Raw genomic sequence first — 7913 nt, 5'->3', positions numbered from 1 at the left:
TGTAATTTTTGTTTTAATAAAAAATCCATTTATTCATCTCTTCAATATGCTGCAGTTCTGTTTCACCCTCTTTACAACTGTGATGCATTTTTCTCTTCTACTCAAAAATGTGGAGCACTTTTCCTGTCTGCTCATATTTCCACCTTACTGGGCCTAACCTCAGAACCTTGCTCTGTTTCTCTCTGGCTGATTAATTGATGTTTCATCCCTTTCCTTTTTCTAAAGATTAAGTTGGGGTTTTTCCTCGTAAGTCATCACATGTTGATTCATTTGTATTTTTGCTAATTCTATTCGTATTTCCTTTTGCATCTATATCCTCTCCTTGTGTTTTGGGTCAAAAGCATTATAAATAAATGCACAACTCTTTCCCTGTCTGCCAGGATAACTGCTTATAAAAGCCTGGTTTCTAATTCTTTAGAGTTGATGAGGGACTTATGCCCTGAAGCATACAGTTTGATATCCCAGCCTGTACCCTCTTTCTAATGAAAGTTCCCATTATATGCTTACTTGTCCAATCTTCTTTTGAATCTGAGTAACATTTGACCTCTAAGATGACCTGCAGCAAAAAAAATCCACATTTTAATCACTTTCTATTTTATTCAACTGAAAATCTAAAAAAAAAAAGATTTCTTTCCTGCGTTTTAGATGTGCTGTGGCTTGGTTCTTCCCCTGTGTAGGGTAAAAGTAAATAAGAGCTCAGCCATTCTTTGCTGTATCTCGTTCTTCTGCGCTGTCTTTTATTTCCCTCTGTGTCTGTCTCCTGCCTGCTCTAAACAGTTTGCATCTTTAAAATCCTTTTTCATATAAAAGCTTTTGTATGACTATTCATGACCATCGTCTGTCTCATGTCTTTGCATTTCTGCAGCTGTTTTTTGTGAGACGATGATATGTCTGGCTATGGATGCTCCCAGTTAGACACATCTTTAGTTTCTAAAATACAAAATAATACTGCCTCATCTCATTCTCTAGGCATACTTTTTTGATCATCTGTTCATAATGTGAGCAATACCTTCTGCCTGATGTCTTTAAAGTGGCTGTATATCCTCTGCACTGGAGATCCAGGCTATCCAAAACTGACAGCTAATTCAATCCTAAAATAATTTTTAGAGTGTGTATAAAGCAGAAAGAACAGATTGACATGCAGCTACTAGGAAGAGTGTCCTTTGATACATAAACAGATAAAGTCTAAACCAGACATAATTTTTTAGAATCCATTTTCTGAGTGTCTTCTTACTTTCAAATACCATTGTTCAAGTCAAGCATTTGCCAATTTACTACATGAAATTCAGAGCTTGTTGACCAAGCTTTTATTCTAAACTATCATGCTGATTCTTCCTTTTAGTTGTATGTAGGTTTCCAACACATTCTTCTTTTTATCTGATCAATAGAGAAATGAACTGGCCTGGGAGGTAGACCTTTTATAAACTGAGTCTTATAAAGTAGGGAATGTTTTTTGGAGTAAATGCTAAGCAGCTGAACTATTAATTGCACCTGGAGTTTCAGGTGCTCAGCACTTGGTCCTTATTCTCTACCAGCTTTCAAATTATATATATGCTTTCAATTGGATCCTTTATACCCTGTCATTGGCAGGATTCACATTCTCCACTCTAGGATAAGTCACATTTCACGCACTCACAATATCTCCTCTCCTTGCTTGCTTACTTCACCAGCCTCACATCTGAGACCTTCACAAAGACAAGAGGAAAAAATCTAGAATTACCTAGCAGTACTCTCCTTAAACCACAGGCTAGGCTATGTCTCTTTAAGTGAGAGGAACAGGCCCCAAGGTGAGCCCTTATAAAGCCAGTATTGCAGTCCCCTTCCTTTCTTCTGTGGTTTGTAGCAGTCTTATCAAGGGACATGTTCCTAGGGGGACATTTGGAAGGGCTTCAGAAAAGGAAAAGAAGAATTACAGACCATGAGAAGATGGGAAAAAAGGTTAGTTATTTTTGGTTCTCAGCTGTGGAATTATCTTGAGAATGGTAGCTATGTTTAGAAAGAAAAAAGTTTTACATAAGTATAAAGCCATAAGGAAATGTAGCAGAGTATATTGCGCAACAAGTTTGAGGAGCAAAGTTGAGTTGCTAGAAGGTGCTACTTCCTACTTTAGTGAAGTGTCTCCTTAATTTCAAGGAGAAAGTGGTATGTCAAATCTGGCAGAGTGCATGTTGAATTTCCCTGTTATTTTTCCCTAGTCTTATGTGAGAAATATTTTTAAAACCTAGTGCCAAGTGTTCAAGGGTGAATTGCTAGAATCACACTCAGTTTGATAAAGACCTTGCTGTTGTTTAGGTGTGAAGATGAGGAAGCTATCTCAAAATCAAGCAGCACTTCTGGCTCTTACTATAACTCTTTTGATAAGATTAAAAAAAAAAAAAAATTCGACTTCTAAAGCCTCTTATGGGACTCCTAGCAAGAATGAGTCTCTTATCCCTAAGTACATCTGCAGATCTAGCCTTTGATGTCCAGTATGCAATTTCTGTAAAGCTTGTACTTAAATAAGAGAGTGTTTTCTCAATAATCTGACCTTGTATGTATCTGATTATGTCTTAAGTAAGTGGGCCCATTAAAGACCAGGACTGTACTGTAAGTGTTCTCCACCTGAGGCAAACCTCCTGTGAAAGTGCCTTTGCATAGGACTTTTCTGAGTAAGAGATGGAAAACATTCAGATGAGTCCTCTCCAGAGCTGGAAGATTTGTGTGTCTGAGAAGGGGAAGGCTAATGAGTAAAGGCCCCCTTCATTGCAATACTTCTTCCCCTGCCTCAAGCATTTTCTGCTGGCTAGGAGCTTGGTGCGTTTTTGCATAGGCTACCTGATTTCCTGTGTTTGAAGGCAAAACTGAGGATAGTTACTGTGCAACAACTCTATAGGAAGATTAATTGTGTTAGGCAGACAAGACATCCCCACAATCTAATGTGTTGGACCTTGGGTGAGAGAAAGTTAGAGGTGAGAAGAAGCTCAGCTGGCTGCCAGGTTCACAAGCAGCGGACTTCAGCCTGGCCTTCCTAGCCCTACCGCTCCATCAAGCACCCTAAAACTAGCCCACAGTCCATCAGTACAGTGAGGAGCATGTTTTTGTGCTCCTTTGAGACATATGTGAATAATTAGTTGATCTCTTCTATTCAGACAAAGTTAATAGTCTGCAGTATATTATGTGTTTAGTAGACAAATAAAACACAGTGGATTTCTGTTATCTAACTCTACCATGACTTCTTGTTGCTATGTGTGGGAAGCTCCTTCAGGAAGAATTCGGTAGGAAAAAAGCCTTTCTCTGCTTCATAATCCTGTCATATGAATACAGAATTGCCTGGGCTACAATGTCAGAATAATTAACAATGAAACACCAGTGGCGAGGGAGCTATCAAATGGGATATCTCTGGATCAGTATTGGGTCTGATATTAATTAATGAAAACATTAATTAAGGTTTCTATTAAACAATCTGAAGATAAAATGAAGCACACATTGATCAAATTTGTAGAGGCCAAGCTGTAGCTACAGGATGATTGATCAAGAGATTTTAGAGTAAGAGGCAAATTTTAAATAGGGTGAGATTTTAATTTAGATAAATGTTAAACAATGCACTAGAGGGTGAGACTTTATAAAATGGAAGGCTGCTGATTAGAGATCGGTAATGCAGAGAAGAACTTAGGAGAGTGGGTAACAAATGGGGCACAAATCCCAATACCATGGAGCTTTAAAAGTACAAATAGCTTTCCTGGCTTTACAGAGAGTAAAAGGGAGGTTGTTTGTAGGACAGTGGCCGTAAGGATATCTATTCTGTGTTTCTAGTGTGGCAATGCAAGTGTAAAGCTTCAACCTGTTATCCATGTGAAATAAACTCTTTAATTGTGACCTCGAGGTTGGATGGTAAAGGAATAAAGTTTCTGAAAGCGATGTAGACCTGATAGATATGTGTGCACAGCCTCTGAGATGCACATGAGCACAGTGTGCTCCACTGACAGTCCACCTCAGCCATGTGGCCCCTAATCAGGCACCCCACATGTGATCCATTGATGCTAACTTCTGACGCATTCCTGTACTTGGCAAAATGCAGTGGGAGGGAGCTGCTTTGGTCACGGAAAATATAGCAGGATGTAAGTGTAGAAGTCTCAGCCTCTGTCTACCACCTTATCAACCTGTTCTGACCGGCTACAAAACTGAATTAACAGTATCATCTGATTGGTGGGGAAGGCTGGTGAACATGAATACCATAACCAAGTTTTGAGAAATCGGTGCTGCTTTTGAGCCTCTTTTTAGAGCTGTGGTCTTTCTTTTCTAAGAGTGACTTCATCTAGATTGAGGCTCTGGCAAAGCAGAGGTACCATTGCAGGCAGTTGCTTCTCATGACTTGGTATTCTTGGGAAATTAGAGATCTCTAGGAAGAAAATGGGGAAGCAAACTGCTTCATGCATGTGTGGGAAAGGTAGAAAAAAATCTCAAAATACTTCTGTGTCTAGGAGAAGTTATAGACCAGTTATCTGGTCAAACAGTTCCAAGTAAGCTATTTGCAACAAAACTTGTAGCATATATAGTTGTCTGTGTGAATGCCTCTGCACAAGAATACTGTATTATATTTGAGAAGCATTATGAAAACTCAGGTAAATTCTTTCTTGCAGTAAAATGAAATATTATATTTTGGCACTGCACCAACAATGAATCTGTACATTTGGGAATTAGTTTACTGGTGACATTTTTTAACTATATCTTCTTTTTTAAAAAGCACTTATTTTTAGGCAGACTCGATACCATTTGCATATACTTAGTACATTTTTTTATAGTAATAGCTTGTAATTTCACAGAACTGTAGAATAGCTGAGGTTGGAAGGGACTCCTGGAAATCATCTAGTACAATACCCTTGCTCAAAGCAGAGACAGAGCAGACTGCTCAGGACTGATTGTAGGGTTTTGAATATCTCCAAGGTTGAAGACTCCACAACCTTTCTGAGCAGCAGGTTCCAGTGCTTCATCACTATTACAGTGGTTTAATAAATAAATAATTATATTTTGATGCAACTTCCTGTATTTCAGTTTATGCCCATTACCTCCTGTCCTTTCACAGGGCACTGCTGAGAAGTCTGGCTCCTTCTTCATTTCCCCCCCTCAGGTATTTATGCACAGCAAGAAGATCCCCCTGAACCTTCTCTTCTCCAGGCTAAAAAGTCCCAGCTCTCTGTCTCTCCTCCCATGATAGATGCTCCAGTCCCTTAACCATCTTTGTGGCTCTTTGCTGGACTTGCTCTAGTATACCCGTGTCTTTCTTGTAGTGGGGAGTCTGTAACTGGACACGGACCTAAAAATATACTGTTTCATTAAAATCTTAGAAAATCTAAATCAGTGATGCATATTGAAGATAGAGTTTGCATCATTCAAAATAAAAAAGGACCCGGATCAAGTTTTAACTAGAACTGAACTAATATATCCTGCTCACATGAACAGGAAATTAAATTAGTTGAAAATCTTATACTAACAGCTATGCTGGAATTATTGTTATTTATCAAAGCAGTAAGGTGGGGGGAGATGGGGGAAGAAGCAAATTCTTATTGTGACAGTACACAAACCCAAAATGCAATACTTCCTTTACGCATATAGGATGCGCTTAAAGGATCCAAAAGCCATGGCTTCATTGGGATAGAGAAGTCTTTGCCCAAGGAACTTTGAAATGAAAGGTTTTGGAAGATGAAGGTCTCTGGCTGAGACACCAGGACGACAGGACAAGATGACAAAACAGCTCACAATGAGCAAGAGTTACATCTTGCTACCTGTCCAGCTACTAGCAGCTTGCAGGGAGGAGCAGGACAAAGTCTCTATTTGTTGCTCAGCTCATTATATGTATTTGCAGGGTGGGGGTGTTGTCTATATATGCGTATATGCATCTATATAGCTATACACATATACCTGTATAGATGCATATATATCTCTATTTTTTTCACTCAACGTAAAGAGAATTATTTACCTCTTTTACAACAGGATCTGGATGCTGTTTGTGGATTTTAGCTGCTAGTGATATATTTTGTCATTATCATTAAAGATTTTTATAATATGGGGCAGGGGTTGTCTAAGTGCTGTGTGGGAGCTGCTAAATTCACCTTGACTGATACCACATGCATTAGTTGAACAAATAGGTTAATGCTGTTCTTGTTGATACTGGGTAGTTGCCATGTCAGAGCTGAGGGGTTTAATCTGTTGTTTGGTGTTTTCTGAACATATAATAGATCATTATTTTAGTATAAATTGGGTTCGTTCCTAGGTAAAGCTAAAGTGTTTAAATGTCTTTCTTTTCCTTTTAAATATATCATGGCATAAGAAGCCAGGGGTTTCTTTAATAAAAACATGGGGCGCAACAAGAAGAAACTGTTCTGTCAGGTGTCAGAATGCCTGTTTGGAAATTTTTGTCATATTATTTTAAACCAGAGAAAAGAGAATTTTTCACTAAAACTCTTAAACTAAAACATTCTGACAGCTGATATGGTATGTTGAAAGCTTGTCTTTGCTTTCCTTGGCTTGTTACTGCCTTTCTTAAAGGGGGGCGGAGGAGAGGAGAACATTAGTGAGATGTACCACTGACTTACTCTTGTTAGTGCAAGTTTTTCTAGTTAAGAAAGCCAGTTCAATACTTCACTATTTCATCTCTGTTTCAATAAGAAATTTAAGGGGCTATTAAAGAAAATGTAGAATTCTGATATTGGCCAAGTCCAAGTTATGTAGCAACCAGATGATGTCCTCTTACACTTTCGAGGCTCCAGCCATCTGGGTTACTGCAGATGTTTCCCTTTGTGCTCAGTAAGTACCCATATGCAGCGTGCAAGAGGTGGGTGTACACGTGGCTGCTGAAGCACTGATGTTAGGCCAGCCTGAAACAAGCCTACTGACAAGTGGTCCATTCCTCTGGAAGAGCTTGGTGTCATGCACTTCAGAACTTTGCAAAGAAGCACCTTCAACCTGGTATGATTTTTCAGCAAATGGCATAAACCATTAGGCTGTGATCTTAAATAAAAGTTAAAGGTTATACAAAACAAATATGTCCCAGTAGTTGTCCATTTTAAGGAACCATTACAGCAAAGTGGAGCTCAATGCTTTCACCTGTTTGAATCTGTCTGTGGCTTGTGTCTTCAGTTTTACTATCCTTGTCGTTTTGCTTATTGTGATTCTGGCTTTGCAGAGTGTTTGCAATTAAAATTCTCGTGCTATAATGTGTCACTGATCTTCATAACATTCCCCTGGCTTCACAGCAACAAGCGTAATTGGCAATTTCCAGCGCTGACAACTCCAGTTTTCTTCCTCTGCTGTTCAGGTGGTCAGAGCCACACAAGTGCCAACAAATTTGATAAAGCACAGAAGCAGTGTTTCTGACTTGGCAGGGCTTTGTACCAAAGTGAGGGCAGGGGAGGTATTGTGCCGAGTGCCCAAAATTGGCTGGCATCTCTGGATGGGAAGGGAAATGAAACTGGAAGATCACCTTGTAAGCAGGCCTGGGTGCCATCCAAACAGATGGGCTGAAGTATAAGCAGCCAAGCAGTCATTTAGGAACACAAAATGGATTTGTTGAAGGCAGGTTTCCAAGCATGAAATGTCAGAATGGTTGCCTGTGTCAAGCCTCCAAACCTGAAGGGAAGGATATGTGCGAGTAGTGTGGGATGAGCTAACGCTGAAAACAAACATGAAAATCTGTCTTGGATCCTTTCCTGGGTCCATTGAAAGATTTTTTTGTATCTGTGAGACCTAGAAGGGATGAGTGGGAGAAGAGTCCTGCAAAGCAGTATTTCCCTACCACATGGATCACTTTCCACAAACTGTGCTGACAAGGTAAAGAAATTATTTCTCTTGCCTCCCACAGATGTTGGTGTGCAGGAGGCCCATAACATTGCTCTGGCTGGGTAGTCTTTGGCAGCTGTATTTAATATCTTCAGGAT

Source organism: Ciconia boyciana, chromosome 2, assembly GCF_034638445.1.
Source record: "Ciconia boyciana chromosome 2, ASM3463844v1, whole genome shotgun sequence".
Taxonomy (NCBI): domain Eukaryota; kingdom Metazoa; phylum Chordata; class Aves; order Ciconiiformes; family Ciconiidae; genus Ciconia; species Ciconia boyciana.
This window is presented reverse-complemented; position numbering follows the sequence as displayed.